Source organism: Capricornis sumatraensis, chromosome 17 (assembly GCF_032405125.1).
Source record: "Capricornis sumatraensis isolate serow.1 chromosome 17, serow.2, whole genome shotgun sequence".
Taxonomy (NCBI): Eukaryota; Metazoa; Chordata; class Mammalia; order Artiodactyla; family Bovidae; genus Capricornis; species Capricornis sumatraensis.
The window spans coordinates 71,340,072-71,358,134 of record NC_091085.1 but is presented as its reverse complement, the minus strand read 5'-3'; the positions used below and the strand labels follow the sequence as shown (position 1 = coordinate 71,358,134).

At 51.7% G+C, this 18,063-nt stretch overlaps 1 protein-coding gene across 1 annotated transcript in view; it reads right to left on the bottom strand.

The window, feature by feature from the left end:
• The window catches only part of CMKLR1 (chemerin chemokine-like receptor 1), a 41,155-nt gene extending 23,399 nt beyond the window's left edge, over window positions 1–17,756 (bottom strand). Inside the window, exon 1 of the mRNA XM_068990237.1 lies at window positions 17,649–17,756. The gene's annotated coding sequence lies outside the window, so the exon portion shown is untranslated. The remainder of the gene's footprint in view (window positions 1–17,648) is intronic.
• Window positions 17,757–18,063: the final 307 nt, after the last annotated feature.

Here is an 18,063-nt window from a genome sequence, read left to right as displayed (position 1 = left end):
AAAATCAGTTACAGGAGTCACGTGCCCCTTGCTTTAAAACAAACGCATGCTGGGGGAAAGCGAAACCTTCGGGGACCAGGAGCAGAAGGAACTTTGTCCAGAGGGCACGGCAGGATGCACACAGGTCAGCATCCTCGGTGACGAGATGATGGTGGATGCAGCCTTGAGGTTCAGGCTGCCCGAAGCTTCCAAACCAGCTGCCTGAACTCTGCGGCCCTTCCTGTAGCCTGGCAGCTCTGTCCCCAAAGGCCATTAGCAGGAGCCGCTTTCCCCAGACGTGCCAGGAAAGCAGTGACTATTTGCTTTCGTCTAGACACCCAGGGTTATGCACTGCCGGCCTCATGGGAAGCAATCTCTAGAATGTCTGGGAAAGGGCCTGAACTATGGGGCCCTGAAGGCATTCTCCCCGATGCCATTTCTCTGATGTTTTGATACTCTTGGCACGGCAGTGTGTTAGTCGCTCAGTTGTGTCTGACTCTTTGCAACCCCGTGGACTGTAGCCCACCAGGCTCCTCTGTCCATGGGATTCTCCAGGCAAGAATACTGGAGTGGGTTGCCATTCCCTTCTCCAGGGGATCTTCCCGACCCAGGGATCGAACCCCAGTCTCCCTCACTGCAGGCAGATTCTTTACCATCTGAACCACCAGGGAAGCCCAGCGGGACATTATTTTCTATGACAAAGACTAAACCCAACCATGCTCTTCACCAGCCAGGATAGGCCTGGGACGTCACGACGTGCACTGCCCCGGGCTTGCCTGTCTGTTACCCTGATGTGTAGAAACAGGATTCTGGCAAGGACACCCGCAACCCCTAATAGCACAGCTTTTCAGTCATTACTTTCTGCAGAGGAACTCTGGGCCCATTGAGTATCGGCTATCCCTCCTGGAAACACTTCATCGAGGGGTCAGGCATTCAAGGAGTCTCTTGGAATGAGACAGCCAGTGCGCTGTGAGACATTGGCGGGACCACCCAAGGCCACGAGGGACCACCAGGAGCACGTCTTAGCCCCTAGGATGCGGTGGTGCTAGAAGGAGGAGTGGATCTTACATCAGCCTTGAACAGGACCCTCTCAGGCTACATTCAAGTGGACCAGAAGGAACCTTCTCCTTGCAACATCGAGGAAGCTGGAGTCAGGTAGAGGACCTAATGTACAATATTACGAGAAATCCACAGACATTAGTGTTTATAATCCTACTTCATAATGCACTTGCTATTAGCCTAATGGGCATCCATGCACAATTCTAATTTGGCCTTTCTAATAGAAATTTTTGACTAGGCATGACTCCCTCTAATTGATGACATTCAGAATTATCTAAAATTATAAAAAGACAAGAATGCAAATCCTCATTCCTTACCTGCCACCATCCACCCAGTCCCCACAGCACCCAAATCCTTTTATTGGTGTCTTATGTCTCCTTTCAGAGTGTGTGTGTTTGTGTGCACGTTAGTTGCACAGTCGTGTCCAACTCTTTGAGACCCCATAGACTATAGGCTGCCAGGCTTCTCTGTCCACGGGATTCTCCAGGCAAGAATATTGAGATGGGTTGCCATTCCCTTCTCCAGGGGGTCTTCCCGACCCAGTGATTGAACGTCGTTCTGCTGCATTGCAGGCAGATTCTTTACCATCTGAGCCCATTCAGAGTATCTTTAAACAAAAACAAACATATATGCTAAGTGCTTCCCTGTTTTGCGCAGGTTGGTCTGTTACACACACTATTTGTCATCTTGTCTTTTTCACCCAGCAATGCACCTTGGAGATGATTTTCTATCAGTATGTAAGAAGTAGCCATCCTTCTTCATAGCTGCATCGTATTTCATCATTGGATTTGCCATCATTTACTTAACCAGTCTCCCAAGGATGAGCACTTGGCTTGTTTCCAGTCTTTTAATGTTAGAGCTCACCATCATGTATGTGTTACAATAATTATAAGAAATCATTGTGTGTGTGCCCATGTCATTCCTCGCTTGTTCTTCATAGTGTCTGGGGCTCTGAAATCCTTTTATGATGAGCAAGCAAGTTTTAAGCCCTTGCTTTTCACTGGCTGTTCTGTGCTTTAATCTATCCGGAAAAAAAAAAAAGATTCAGAGCCATGTAGGCTGGGATCAGAAAAGAATTCTGTGGTGTATGAAACTGTCTGCAGAGTGAGGGAGACGGATTTAGCCCCGAGGGCCCCTCAACAACACCGAAGGGTAGAGCCAGACCCTGCAGTTTCTCAGAGAAGAAGGCACTTAAGCTGGAGGAACCAGGCTGCACAGACAACAGGGTCGTGACGGACCAGCCAGATTCCTGGTGTTGACCCGGAGCTCAGAGCCTGGTTCCTAAACCCAAGGGAAGTCATTTTCTGGAGCTGGTTTGGCAACCTTGACAGCCCTCAGCAGCTGCCAACTTGAAGGTGTTTTCAGGTTTCATTCTGTTTCAAAATAAAGCCAGGATCACATGCCTGGGGTGTGGAGAACCCTCTCCCCTCCATGAATTGGCCCTTGCCTTCCCAGCCTCTCAGGAAAGGATCCAAAGTAATTTTCCACCTATTTCTCATGAAGAACGAATCTTGGCGGGCAACAGGGTGCCCACCCCACGCCCAGGCACTCCTCATCTCTCTCTTTGTAGCATTCACATCTTCCCAACTTGGGGCGGGCCCCAAAGGGCTGACAGAGGAGGCTTTGTCTCCCCCCTCCCTTTTCCCCACCCTCCTGCCAAGAACCCTGGCGATGACTTACTGGCGTAGGTTTCCAAGGGCCTCCGCAGTTTGTAGCCACAAGTGGGGACCCTTGAAACTGCCGTGATGCTGAGTCATGGGAACCACCACCATCAGCCCTCAGGATCCTTCCCATCCCTCACTTTGCTCCAGACTCCCAAGAGCCCTGATACTACCTTCACCTCACAACTGCAGAAACTGAAGCTCAGAGGGGTCAAGAAACTTGCCCAAGGTCACACAGCTAGAAAAGAGAGGAGCCAGAACTTGATCCCAAAGCCATGGTCAACAGGAGATAGTGAAGTGGGCGGGTTCTAGAGCCAGACCATTCCAGTTCAAATCCCAGTTCTGCCACTTATGACCTATGAGGCGTCTTTGTCACTTAAATTCTCCATGCCTCAGTTTCTAGATCTATAAAATGGAACAGAAATAGTACATACTCCTCAAAGTTGGTATTAAAACGAAATAAGAGAAGGAATATAAAGCACCCAGAACAAGGCCTGGACCACGTTAAGTTCTCAGTAAATTACCCACCACTGTTTCTACTATTACGGTTGTCAAGTGTGATTACAGTTCTTACGGTGGTATGGCTTGTCCCAGACGTGAATGTGGTCCAGTCATCAGAGAGCGTGACTCTACAAAACCTCTTCTCGGAGCTTCTTTCACACTGATGACAGATTACATATTTCTCATTTATACATTCAGGAAACCTCAATGCGCACATACTATCTGCCAGGTACCAGGCAAGCAGCGAGGAAGTAACTCCCCCTCCTAAGAAACCCAAAGCCAGATTCCTCCTCTCTCTGCTCCTCTTTCCAAGGCCAGAGTCACAGCTCCTTACTCCACTTGGCCGTCCTCTCCCCAGCTCCCACCTTCCAAGGAAATGAATCAACTTGAAATGAGCCCACCCCTCAGGTGGGGCCACACACACTAGCTCCACTGACCATCCTGCTCCCTCCCCTCCAGCCAGGACACCCTCCTTGCTGCGAAGCATCCATTCATTCAACCCTTCTACAGCAGGAATAGAAGCGGGGCCCAGAAGCTCTATCTTAGTCATACTCAAAAAATAAGCTGATAGACATAAGCACTTATAATTAATTCAAAATTTTACTGCCATCTCTCAAAGAACCACAAAGAATATTATAATAGGTATTGATGGTGTAAGCCCAGATCACCTTTACGGGCTAGAGGGGGGTGCCCAGCTCACAGCTGCACAGAGTGCTAAATATCACAACTCACAGCTGTCCCCTTCTCCCGAGAAATGCCCCCAACTAAGCAGTGAGCTGCCGTGAGGTATGATTCAGGGTCCAGGGTCCCCTGTTGGGATCAGGCTGAGGCTGGTCTCCACTCAAGACCAGATTCTTGCTGAGCTTCTCCCCCTGACAGATCTTTGAGTACAAATGCAAGGGTATGCCTCGCCAAGCTCACTCATCAGGATAAATAATACTTTCGTGGCAATATTTAAAAATCAAAACTAATACGTAACCTGCTTGATGAGCAAAATGTCAGAATGTGCAGTCACGATGAGCGCCAACCGGAACAGGGCTGGCCCTGCCTCCCTCTGCTCCCCCAGGTCCCGGCCCTGCCTGAGACACGCCTTGGACACCTCCTATTCACTGAACCCTCGGGCTCTGCTTCTGGGGCTCCTCCACCCAAGACAGACATCTAAACCAACAAGGACCTACTGGAGAGCAGAGGGAACTTTGCTCAATGTTCCATAGCAGCCTGGATGGGAGGGGAGTTTGGGTGAGAATGGGATACATGTATAAGTGTGGCTGAGTCCCTTGGCTATCCACCTGAAACTAACATGACATCGTTTGTTAATCAGCTACACCCCAATACAAAATAAAAAGTTTGTTTTTTTGTTTTTAATGAAAGATGCGTAGCTCAGAAGCCAAGACAAGTCTCTGTCTTTCATTCGTTCTCTCCTGGGTTTCCTCTACTTCAAAAGAGGCTCTGGAGAGCCCCTCAACTCCTCCGCACTCAGCCCCCCTCGCTCCCAGCCGGATCAGGCTCCTGGCCCCCTTCTCTGGGTTCTGCTTCTCCTCCCCGTCTTGCGTCTTCTGGTCCATGACCAGCATCTCCCCCTGTCATCTCCTCTTCCCTAGTTCCCTCTCCCCTCGCCTGCTGCCCAGACTCTGAGTCATGAACGGAGCCCTCACATGGCAACCGTCGCATCCTGTCGCCCTCATCAGGCACTCACGGCATGCCAGGTTCCTCCTTCCCTCTGCAATCCCCGCTGGCAGCCGGAGCCTTCACCTCCACGCACAGTTTCTCCGTCCCTTCTGGGCGTCCCCCCCTCAGCCTCACTTTGAAGGAGCCCAAGAGACCATCTCAGCTCAAGCGAACTCCAAACTGTGGCATCTCTCGACCCAGTCACATTTCCCAAACGCTTCTGGGACTGTCCCGGAGTTGCCAGCTTTTCATGTTGGCCCAGCAAGGACATGGCAAACAAAACTGTCCTTGACCATCCTCACCATTTCAGGAAACAAATGGTACCTAAGACCGATAAAAATCGATGGCACGGGGCCTCACCTTTATAAGATGTAAACACTTTACAAGAAAAACTCACTCTGTTGTCTGTTTTTTCATTTCTCTGCAGGCTGGTTTGAAAAACAGGGCCAGATAACAGGTTCCAGTAGGCTGGGGTTGTCAACGCCATCATTTGACACCCAAGGAAGCTGAGACCTGCATCACAGCTGTGTTCTCGGCCCAAACCTTTGATCTTGCCCCCGAGGGAAACCAAGAAATAAGAGGTCTGGGTTCCAGGCTCAACTCCGCTCCTAAATTCAGAGAATCTGCACAATTCTCTTCCCCTCTCTGAGCCACGAGCCCACGAATCCTCCAAAGGACCCTGAGCTGGAAGGTGCCCTCTGGTCCAGCATTGAGGATGCGGGGCCCAGACACTGCTGGGCCAAGCTCAGGAGCCAGCATGGCTGGAGAAACGGGCTGGACACCAGGCCTCTTCCTCTGACGTCACATTTGGGCCTCAGTTTCCTCTTCTGGGATTGCAAGCGCTGCAGTTAGAGCCCTCCGGGTCCAAACTCTGGCTCTGCCCTTACCAGCTGTGTGACCTTGGGCAAGTCACTTAACCTCTCTGTGCCTTCTTCTATACAGTGGAAAGGCAAGGGAACAGTCTATGAGAGCACCCCTCCGACCTGACGACCCAGGCATTCCCTACCCCAGGTTTCTCTGGATGAGCCATAGCTCATCTGGATGGGGCCTCTCTGTGGGCTGGACCAAAGATTTCCAAGGGACACAATTCTGGTCTTTAAATGGCCAGGAATATTATGGTGCTGAACACAAAATTCCCATGCCTTTTTTTTTAAACAGTGTGAAGTGAGTGAAGTTGCTTAGTCATGTCAGATTCTTTGCAACCCCATGGACTGTAGCCTGTCAGGCTCCTCTGTCCATGGGATTTTCCCAGGCAAGAATACAGGAGTGGGTTGCCATTTCCTTCTCCAGGGGATCTTCCTGACCCAGGAATCGGACCTGGGTCTCCCACACTGCAAGCAGATTCTTTACCATCTGAGCTACTAAGGAAGTCCCTTTCACAGTGTATGGCCTCAAAATAATTTTGTGTCTTTTAAAAACAAGGCACACAACCTCAGAATAACTCTAGTGAGGATTGGTTTTTCCTAAGGGAAAGAGGGGGCTTCAAGTGAAGGTCCCCAAAGTATCCGGGAGTGGCCCGCTGCTCACTGGGCTCCTGTGTTCATTCCCTGCAGACGGTTAATAAGGGGCCATGGTGTGCTGGGTGCAGGGTGGGCGCCCAGGGTATGTTTCTTGGTCAGCTGGGGCACGCTTCCTCTGACCACAGCCAGCTCCCAGAGCAGAGAACCACCCAGCATGCAGCCAGCATCTGGCCTTGAGGACCCTTTTGCCCGGGACGGGAAAGTGCTTGGTTTTGCCCAAAGATCCATCCACTCAAGTTCTGGAAGATGTCGGCTGGCTCAGAGCCCGGGCCGCTAAAGAAAGGAGGAAGGAAAAAGGCAGGGACGAGGCAGCCCGCCTTCAGCTCGGCTCCCCACAGTGGCCTTGCTCTGCACCCCATACGCTTCCAAGCCGCCTAAGGAACCGAGTGTCTGGGGGTGCCCCCGACCTTTGCCTGTGACATTCTAGGAGAGAAACCAGCCGGTCACCACCACCTCCACCTTCACCCCAGGGGCAAGGATGATTCCCAGAGAGGCCTTTCAGGTACTTCCAGAACTGCTTGCTGCCCTGAGGCCAGGACCCCCTCCGAGGTCACCCCCACATCCATGCAACCACCAGGGATGGAGCTGACAGAGCCCCAGTTTTCTAGAACACGGCTCTCAGCAAGGCGCAGCAACCTGCCAAAGCCCCGCAGCAAGAAAGCAGAAAGGCGCTGAGCTTGTCACTAAATTTGCCCCGGGGCCACAGACAGCTCGTGACCAAGTCGCAAATGCCACGCGTGTACCGAACTCTGGGCCCCAAGCTAAGCGTGTCCCTCACGTGTCCAACTTCCCCAACCACAGGTTCTTTCCTTTAAACAACCAGTGGCAGGCAGTACCAAAATAATAAAAATTAAAATATTCCCTCCCTAGGTCTGTGTTCCTGCAAAGTGTTAGGCGCTCAGTTGTGTCCGACTCTGCGCGACCTCATGGACTGTGGCCCGCCAGGCTCCCCTGTCCATGGTGATTCTTCAGGCAAGAGTACTGGAGTGGGTTGCCATTCCCTCCTCCAACGGATCTTCCTGACCCAGGGATCGAAGCCGGGTTGCTTGCATCTCCTGTATTGGCAAGCAGATCCTTTATCCCCAGCACCACCTGGGAAGCCCATGTTCCCCCAGCTCTCCCTCTACAAGGCCTTCAAGGCAGCATCACCCGCACTTCACAGGTGAGGAAACCGAGGCTGCAGAGCTAGGAAGACAAGAAACTTGAAGCCAAGCGGTCGGATTCCAGAAGCCCCGACCACCATGCCATCCTGCCTCTCCAAACACACCTGGACAGGACGGGCTTCTCCCCCTGGTCTCCCGGCACCGGTTCCAACACACACGCAGGGAAGGAAGGCTCCCCGAGTCAGAGGACAGTTTTACCAGTTCAGCAGAAGGGGACGGGACCCCAGGCTCCTCATTCACGTCACAGGACGCAGCCTTGACCACGCTTTAACCACAGCAGCCCGCAGGCTCTGACAGAAAGCCGCAGGCCAGCAGGCAGGCAGGCAGTGTAGACGAGGGGTTGCCAAGACTGCAACACTTACCCCCATGGCCTCCCAGGCTCGCTCGGTTTCTCAGCTCTGCTGATATGCAGCTTTGTCACATTTAAAAAAATAAAAGTCACTGCGACTCTACAAGAAAAGGAAGGAGCAGAGAGGTCCCAGTGGAGGAGTGAGGAAGTCGTCACACAGACGTCCACAGAGCTAACTCAGTCCCCGCCTGTCCTCGCGTCCTTGAAGCCGGGGAGGCTGCCCCTTACTGACCCCCTGCAGCATCCCTGCCCAGAGCCTCCCCTTCCCTTCACCTGTGTGCAGAGCCTAGGGGTCCACCCTGGAGGATGCTCCGTGCTGGCTGGAGGCAGCCGGCTCACCAACCCCTCTCCTGCCAGCTGTCATCAGCTGCTGATGCCTCAAGGTGAAAGAGTAGATCCCTTTCGTTTTCCGTGTAATGTCTGGATGAGAACAGGCTTCTGAGGAATGGCACGTGAGATTCATTCATGTTTCGATCGAGCTACGGAAGACATGTGCCTGCTAAGTTGCTTCAGTGGTGTCTGACTCTTTGCAACCCCATGGACTGTAGCCCACCAGGCTCCTCTGTACACGGGGATTCTCCAGGCAAGAATACTGGAGTGGGGTGCCATGATCTTCCCGATCCAGGGATCAAACCCAAGTGTCCTGCGGCTCCTGCACTGAAGGCAGATTCTCTACCGCTGAGCCACCAGGGAAGATACATGAGCTAACCCTAATTGGTGTAGGGAGAGTGTGACATCAGTGGAAAGAACTGGAAATCACAGAGGAGGAGGGCGGGTGGGCTCTGGACAGAGGACCAGGAAGATAGGAACAGCTCTTGAGGTGTCCAGTCCAACACAGGCATCGGCAGCCTGACTCCCTTCGTTATGAGCTGTGTGGCCTTAGGAAGCCAATTAACCTCTCTGATCTCAGTCTCTAACTGAGCCTCATCCTTTACAGGAAGAAAAGAAAAAAAAAAATAGCTGCTAACAGACTGGGGATTGGAGCAGAAGAGGGTGATTAAATAAGTCAATCTCATTTCAGAAATTATTTACAGAGGACCCGCCAGGCACCTCATCTTTAGGGCCCAGAAGTCTTTGCAGGGACCCACTAAGTGCATGGCCCACTGCTAAGCGCTCTACATGGATCATCTCCTTTCATTCTCACCCCCATGACTCAGGGAAGGACCTGCCGTCAGTCTTGTTTACAGGTGAGAGACAGGAGCCGACCCGAGGTCACCCAGCTGGTCCTCAAGTGACTCAGGATGCGAACCCAGGTCTGCCTAACGCCAAACTGAATCGATACTCTGTGAGCCCCACTCAAGGACAGAAGGCCAGGGCCGCTGAGGCTTGCACTGGCTTTTTGCGCAACCAGTGCATGCCTCAGTGGCACTCAAGAATCCGCCTGCAATTCGGGAGACCTGGGTTCGATCCCTGGGTTGGGAAGATCCCCTGGAGAAGGGAACAGCTTCCCACTTCAGTCTTCTTGCCTGGAAAATCCCACGGACAGAGGAGTCTGCTGGGCTACAGTCCATGGGGTCATGAAGAGTCGGACACAACTGAGCAACTTTCACTTTCACTGAGGGTTGGGAGGTGTTCCCAAAGCAGAGAGGGAAGCTGTGAATTGGGGAATGGAAGGGAGGGGTGAGCACCGATAGCCCTCTGGGCCTCTGTTTCCTCGGCTGTAAAATAGGGCCCTTTGCCCCGTCTCCAACTTTTGTGATGAGTGTGCATGATACCAAGAGAGGAACGACTGGTCCCCAAAGAGGATCTTGGCAGCAGGAAGCAGGACTGGGAAAAAGTCCAGCCAAGCCTTGTTGAGTGAAAACTACCAATCCCTTCAGGCAGTGGAAACGACACGTAAAGCTCTTGGAGGGCTTCCCTGGCGGCTCAGTGGTAAAGAATCTGACTACCAATGCAGGAGACACAGGTTCGATCCCAGATCCAGGAAGATCTCACATGCCGAGGAACAACTAGGCCTGTGCCCCTCAACTACTGAGCCCACGTGCCGTAACTACAGAAGCCCTAGCACCTAAAGCCGCCTCAGTGAGAAGCCTGCACACCTCAATTAGAGAGCAACCCCCACCCACCGCAACTAGAGGAAAGCCCGCAGCAATGAAGACCCAGCATAGCCGAAGATAATAAACTTGTTTTAAAAAACTCTTAGAAAGAGGAACTTTGGGGTGCTGCTGGCTTCCCAGCCCCCCGGAAAATGTGAGCTGCCAGAACGGGGAGAGGCCGAGAATATGGAGCAGACAGGATGCATGGAGCAGAGGCCGGCCCAGAGACAGGGAGGAGACTCCAGGCCCCAGGCTGATGGATCCCAGGCCCACCGGGAATCCGTGATGGGCAGATAAAGGGCGTCGCCCAGTCAGGCTCTGGGAAGCCGCCCTGCCCTTCCCCAGAACCCTGCTTCTGACTTCCCTTCATGTCTGGGATTTTTCACAGGAGATGAGGAAACACAGAGAAAGAGAGGCCCATGTAAGCCGGCCAGGCCCCACCGCCCCCCAGGAAAGGGGGGATGGTGATCTGAGGTCTCCTCCCAGACCCTGCCGTGTTTTCAGGCCACACCAGCAAGTGGGGGAAGGGAAGCCGGGGTGAGGCTCTGACCCTGGCACCCTCCATCCCTGGCATTTCTAGCCTCTCCTGGCTCAGGACTTCTGGTTCCCAACAGCTCCCCCCGACATCTGAGCCAGGCCCCTTATGTTCGAGCCGTATTTGGTTTTCAGCCCCAACTCTGTACCACTCAGCATCTCACACAAAGCATCCAATGCCCACCCCCACCATGAGGAAAGTCCTTTTATCACCCCCAGTTTACCGTGGTGGAAACTGAGGCTCAGAGAAGTTAAATGTCCTTTCTGAGGTCTCACAGCCAGCGAGGGCAGGAACAGGTTTCAGGACAGGTCCGTGAGCTGGCAGAGTCCTGCTTCTACCCTGGGTGGCCACTCTTTTCTCAATCAAGGGACGTCCTTTTTCTTCCTGGCCCAAATCCCTGATGGCTGAAGAGGCCCCCGTGAGCCACATCTGTTATAACAGAAACTGAGGATTGCCGATGCTCCCAGAAGACCCGCTCTGACGTCAGTCAGCTCTACCCCTGGCAACGGGGACGCAGCAGACCCTTCAATGCCCAGCCTGTTCATCTGGCACCAGTGGGCAGTGGCCCTCTCCCCCAGGAAACACATCCCGTGCCAGTCACAGCTGTCATCCTAAATCACTCTCTTTAACCCTGAAGGAAGGCCCTTGTTTGTCCCAAGCTCGATGCCCACAGGTATCAGCAAGTCCTGGGCAGACTAGGGGATGAGACCCAACATCCAGTCCAGAAAGCCACCAATGCAGAGAAATATTCTCCCCTTTGAACTGCTTTCTGGGCCAGACAATCCAGGAGATAAATCCACAAACCAACATACCCTTCTGCCAAGTTGGAATTTCAAACTCAATTATCTTGGGATCGTCTGGAATCTTCGATGGTCCAAATGTTTGAGTTTAAGCGCCGAGTTTGGGGAGGGCAAGGTCAGGGGACAATAAGATGCTGTTCCGGTGAAATGGAGGATACTGGACCACCCAGAAAGTTGGATGGGACCTTTGAGGCCCTCCAGAACATCCAGACTGCCTCCGGTCGCTCCCTGCTTCCACCCGCCACACCAGATACCCCACACACGTCAAACCTCCAAACCTCTGCTCATGGCACTCTCCCAGCCAGAAATATCTTTCATTTCTGGCCAATTTTTCCTCCAGGCACTCAAGGCCAACTCATCCTTGGAACCAGATCAAATATATGCTCCCATCACCAGACACTGTTTCCTGATTTCCCCAATCAAAGCTACGCCCTCTTTGCTCCTGTGGGAGTCTGCACACTGAATGACTGATGGGAGTGACTTTAGCAATAAGCTCTAGGTTGCAAAGGTGTGGGTGAAACTCTTTGGAGACTTCTGAGCTCCAGAAAGCCGAGATCATAAATGTATATTGTTTGAAGCCACAAAGTCTGCAGTGGTTGGTATAGCAGCAGCAGCCTCACACACTGACTATCTGAGCTCTTCATTCATTCCCCACCCAGGAAATCATAGATTCTGACAAATGATCGAACAAATCCCAGTAACAAGGGATGGGGATGTTTTGAATGTCCCCTGTCCCTAAACACCACCCCAGATCACTGACTGAGCATGGCAGATGTTCTCTCAACAACTCAGATGGGGCGTCCTCTGGTGGTCCAGTGGTTAAGACTGTGCCTTCTAATGCGGGAGTTGCCGGTTCGCTCCCTGACCGGGAAACTAAGGTCTCACATGCCTTGGAGCCATAAAGGACTTCCCTGGTGGCTAATAAAGCAGAAGCAATATTGTCACAAATTCTATACAGACTTTAAAAATGGTCCACATCAAAAAAAATCTTTTAAAAAAATTCTGAGACAAAAGGAAACTGAGACTCAGAGAGGTCATGTGACTTGCCCCAGCTCCCGGAGGTAACTGGTTCCCAGGAGCAGAGCCCGGGTCTACCTGGCTGCACCCCACCAGCCCTCCAGTCTCTCTGACCCATGACCCCCAGCAGGGAAAACTGAGCATCCAATCACCCTACGCCCCCACCTCCTTGCACAAGAGCTGCCCTCAGCGGGATCCCAGGGCTAAGATCAGAGGATCCGAGACATGTCCCCCAAGAAAAGCAGAACCGATTCTGACAGTGTGCCTGAAGAGCAGCTGACCACCCCCCCAACCCCCCGCTGACTCAGCTGCTGACACTTCCACGGTTGCCAGAGTGTCTACGGTGGGTGAAGCGCTCCCCTTCCCACCCACCAGAGCCCATAGGGCAAGGCGCGAAGCCTGGAGCCTAGCCAAAATGACCTTCCCTGCCCTGGCAACCTGGGGTCACAAGGCACAAGATGCCCACATCAACCCTGACATTTAAAGGCGAATATCAATACCCACTTCCCCAAGAATAAAAATAGAAGTGCCTCCATCAAGCTGGCCGTGTGCTCTGTGCTCCTGTCTGAAAGTGTGTTAGCTGCTCAGTCATGTTCGACTCTTCGGGACCCCATAGATTGTTGCCCACCAAGCTCCCCTGTGTATGGGATTCTCCGGGCAAGGATACTAGAATGGGTAGCCATTTCCTTCTCCAGGGGATCTTCCCCACCCAGGCATCGAACCCGGGTCTCCTGCATTGCAGGCAGATTCTTTACCGTCTGAGCCACCAGGAAGTGCTCCTGTATATTCGTGTGTGTTTAACCCCCAACAGCCCTAAGAGTATCCCCTCCCTTAGAGATAAGGGCACAGAGGCGGCAAGAGGTAGAAAGGCAGAGACAGATGTGAATTCTAGAGTCTGAGGCTGCAGAGTCTGTGCCAGCCAGACAGCAGCAACAGGATTAGCAAGGCCTCTGGCTTCCACCCAGCGGGGCAAGAAATGCTACTCTCTATCATGCTTGTGCCAACGTGGCAAAAATATAGAGATTCCAAAAGAGTAAATTAACCTGTCTCCTAATTTTGCCTGAAAAACGCCATGTCCTGGGACTCAGAAGCAGCACAAAGTGACTGCCAACCTGCACCCCAGGCCCAAGACCTCAGCCAGGGCCACATAGGGAATTCTGGCCTGGGGGCCAGATCAACACCAGGTCCCTAATATCACCAAGGGACCTTGGGGATGTCACTCAACCAGTTGGGACCTCGCTTTCCTCAGATCTAATACGGGGGCAAACATAACTACGACCCCCGGCCCCTCCAAAGTTCCGCAAAAGCAGGAAGTGCTTTGGGGAGTGCCAGATAAAGAGCAGGGGCTCATAAATTTTGCCTGAGTGACTGAAGAACAGTCTTTGTGACCAGCTTGCCTTCTTTCCCCCAAGACCTTCAGAACAGGGACTGAGCCTGACCCAGCTTGAGTTCTCGCAAAGGTGCAGCTTTTACTCCCAGTGGGTTTTCAGTTCGGTTCCGTTCAGTCGTGTCTGACTATGCGACACCATGGACTGCAGCACACCAGGCTTCCCTGTCCATCACCAACTCCTGGAGTTTATTCACAGGAAATCATCCACAAGCACCTACTCCGTGCCTGGCCAGGTCAAGGCCTCAGTGACATCTAGGACCCACAGACGGCCTCAGGCTGTGTGCTCGCGCGCCCCCTTCTCTTTTCTCCGGCTGGTGACTATAGTACTTAGTCGTGCTGGGCTTCCTTGGCCCGAGACACCCACCCAGCTGCCTTCTAATAAGCAAGCTTGGCCCATTCTGGGGATTTGGACCATGATTCCTGCACTTCCACTTTCTTATACCCCACCCTGGGGAAATACAGCCCGAGGTAAACTCTGACCTTTATCGCACACATGCGCTCACACACACTCAGCCTTGTACACATGCACTCCAGTGTGCAGTGGGACCCTAGGACAGGAGTGAGATATTCTGAGTTCAAATCTCAGTTCTTTTGCTTCTGAGCTGTGTGACCCTGGGCAAGTCCTTTACCTCCTGAGCCTCACTTCCTTCATGTGAAAAAAAAAAAAAAAAACATTGCTGTGACTTCCCTGGCAGTCCAGTGGTTGAAACGCTGCACTTTACTGTTGGGGGCATAAGCGCGATCCTTGGTCAGGGAACTAAGACCCCCAAAGCCATGCAGCGCAGCCAAAAAAAATTTTTTAATAAAAATAAAAAAACATAAACACAAGTGACACACACAAAAATAAGTAAGAATAAAATAAATGGGAATGCTAATCATGAAGCTTCTCCATGAGGGTTGTAGAGGGATTTAATGGGATAGTGGATACAAAAACCTTTGGTTCAGTAAAAGTGCTTAGCTCAATAACATTGTTATTTTTGTTTCCTTTTTCCAGGAGTGAAAGAGAATGGCAGTTGCCCATGTTCCAGGAAAGTCCATGTTTAGGGGCCTGGAATGTAGACATTTACTTGGTTTATTTGATGGGGATTATCTTGAGGATAGGAAAGTATTTCTGGGCCCAACATCACTGCGTTAACTCTAAGATCAACTGACAAAAATTCAGAATTTAGAACCAGAGACTGGAAGGGACCCAAGAGGTCACCGTATTTGTGGGGGAGACAGTGAGCCATCCACAGAAACTCGTTCTCCCTTCCACAGTACACAGCCCTAGGTGGGAAAGAACCACCTTAACCATGAGCCATATTTCACAGCCTCCTTTGCACCTAGACTGGTTCCCCGACCAGTTCCCACGTGTGGCAGGAAACAGTTAAGAAGCAAACATCCCTCCCCCATGCACTCCTTCCTCGGGGATGATGTCTAAGGGATAGTAGCCAGGTGCGGTGGCTCACTGACTCACTGTGGAAGAGGACCAGGCTCCACTCACAAATGCCTGACTTCTAACAAATGTCTGTTTGCCTGGAGCCATTGTACACACTGGGTCTATTTGTTACTGCAACTGTGACCCTGACTAATACAACATTCAACCTCCTTTTTTTCAAATAAGATGCTTAGGGCCAGAGAATGGGCGTACCTTGCCTAAGGTCACGTAGCAAATTCAACAGTGGTTAAAAACGACGGTGTTTTAACAATCTGGAGTACATTTTCTAGTTTTCAATCTGCCCCCCGGAGCCATGAACGTTCCTAAAGGCCCTTCAGCAGTGACAGGGAGGTTCAATGAGCTGCCGTCTGGAGTCCTCCACTAGAATAACATCACTTTTATCTGTCTTTAAAGTGCACTTCTCCATGTATTTTCATCGGAGGAAAGCGTTCTGTGGCTTAAAATAATGTCGAAGCCCGCAGGCTGGATGACTGCTAATGTGATCTGACTTTCTGTGGTGTGAGACTGAGTTTCGTTTCTTCTCCACCATTGCCTCCTGGCTTTTCCTGCTGACACAGGAGATAAAGACTCGCAGAAGTGCATAGATATTTGCTTAGGAATGAAAAAAAGAAGCTCAGTGTGCGTGCAGCAAAGAACCCAGAAACCTGGGCAAAGGGGATGATCAAGGATTCCAGCTCGGTGGTTCTCAAGATTGTCAGGGGTGCTGGTTCAAAATGCAGACTCCCACACTCCATCCTCAGGGATTCTAACTCAAAAAAACTGATGCTCATGGTCCCAGGATGGCCCTTTGAGAAGTCCTGAGTCTAATTCAACTCAGTCTAAATCAACAGCAAGAACCACAGGGAAGGCTGATCTTGAAGAGGAGGTCAGGGGTGGCAAAAAGGAAGCTGGGAGCCGGGCACTTGAACAGAGAGAGAAGACAGACCCGAGACTCATCCACTTGTTCTCTAGCCTCTCTGAACTACATAGGTCTGAGTGATCAGACTGACAGCAAGGAGCAGGTACTTGAGTATAATGATGTGCTATTTGCCTGTAATTTTGCCAAACGCTGGTCCAAATGGCTCACCTACTTAAAACATGCTCATCTGAAAGCAGAGGGGGGACTGGGATTTTCAATAGCTAGCACTGGCAAAGGATTCATATCCTTCATATACAAAGAGCTCCTAAACATCAATGAGAAAAAAGACAAACATGCCAGCAAAAGAAAAAAAAAAAAAATGGGGATGGACTTGAACAGGATAGTCACAAAAGTGAATAACAAGATTGTAGAGGATATTCAGCATGAAGGAACAAATGAAAACTCAAGCAGCCAGATGCTATTCTCCCCTTTGCCATCAGGGAAATTTTAGGAGACAGGTGACAACCAGTGTAGATGAGGCTGTGAGAATATCACACCCCAATACTGGGCCAGGAGAGTGCAAGCCAGCACAACCTTCTAGGGCAATGTGGCTAAAAGCCTCGAAAGCCTTAAAAACACACAAACCTTTGAGCCAGCAATTTCACCTTGGGAAAGTTGTCCACAGGACACACAGGCAAAGATGATGTACTAGGAGTGGCCGCTGCAGCTCTGTTTATAATAATGAAAAAAAAAGGAAGCAACCACATGGAGGGATGATTAATAAATCCCAAGCCATCTTCTCCATGCAGCCTTTAAAATGCATATTGGAGGGACGCAGATAATACAGACGAAGGTTCATGATCCCTGGTTAAGGACAAGGTAGGGTACCAAACATGGCCTTCCCTGATGGCACAGACCGTAAAGAATCTGCCTGTAATGCAGGAGACCCAAGTTTGATCCCTGGGTTGGGAAGACCCCCTGGAGAATGGAATGGCTACCCACTCCAGTATTCTCGCCTGGAGAATTCCTTGGACAGAGGAGACTGGGGGGCTATGGTCCATGGGATCACAAAGAGTGGGACTGGGAGACCAACACTGTCACCATAGGGTACCACACAAGCTGTCAGAAAAGGGTGTATGTATCCACATTCAGATGCTCCTACGTGGTGGTACATTGTAGGCACTCCACAAACATCACAGGTTGGTCAGTGAGTCAGTGAGTGACACAGAGAGGCACCTGAAGGTTCACCTCTGGGCTCAGAACCCCTCTTTCTTCTCTGTAGCTGAGAGGTAGGGCATTCCAGCAGCTAAAAAGGTGGGTTATACAGACTTTGAGCTCCGCACCCCACTACCCGACTCCACAGCGCTGAGCTGGTGCCTTCCCCAATCTGAATCTCGGTTTCTTCACCTGTAAGACGTGCACAATGAAAGTACCTCCCTTGTAGGCTTGTCGGGAGCATTAACAGAAAAGAAACATAGAGTTCGCTGCTTTTTATAACTATGGTGACCTCGCTGGCTTTTTCCAATTGGCATGCATCACTTTGGAAATCTGAAAATCATAATAGAGCCATTTCCATTTTGACAAAAATTACATTTTACCAAGAGCCAAAGAGCTTCTCTATTACTGTTTCCCACGCCCCCCACCCCTGCAACCCGACTCCTCTGGGCAATCAATGTCAGAGCCAAGCTTGATACCTTTGTGGCTGGTCTTGCCCAGGTCTTCTCTGACTTCAGGTCACTCGAGGTTGTGCAGGAGACGCGTGATCCCCAACTTCTTCCTCGAAGTCACACTGTTCTTTGCCTGGGGCCGTTTGCCCAAGAAACCAGTTCACCCCCTCATTCATGGGCCCCCCAGAGACCCCAGAGCACAGCACCCCCCGAACATCCTCATCCCCCGGAGGCTCCCAGGGAGACCCCCGGTCTGTCCTGCCCTCTTTGCTCACTGGGGGCTGAATGGGACAGGACTCTGCCAGAGAAACAGCTGGAGGGAGGAGAGAGGGAGGGGCAGGAAACGGGGCTGACCGAGGGCGGGGGCGGCCAGCTGCACGGAGTGGGGGCCTTCTGGGGAGGCTGCCTGTGGCGGGCAGGCGGGCGGCGGCTGGTGGCGAGG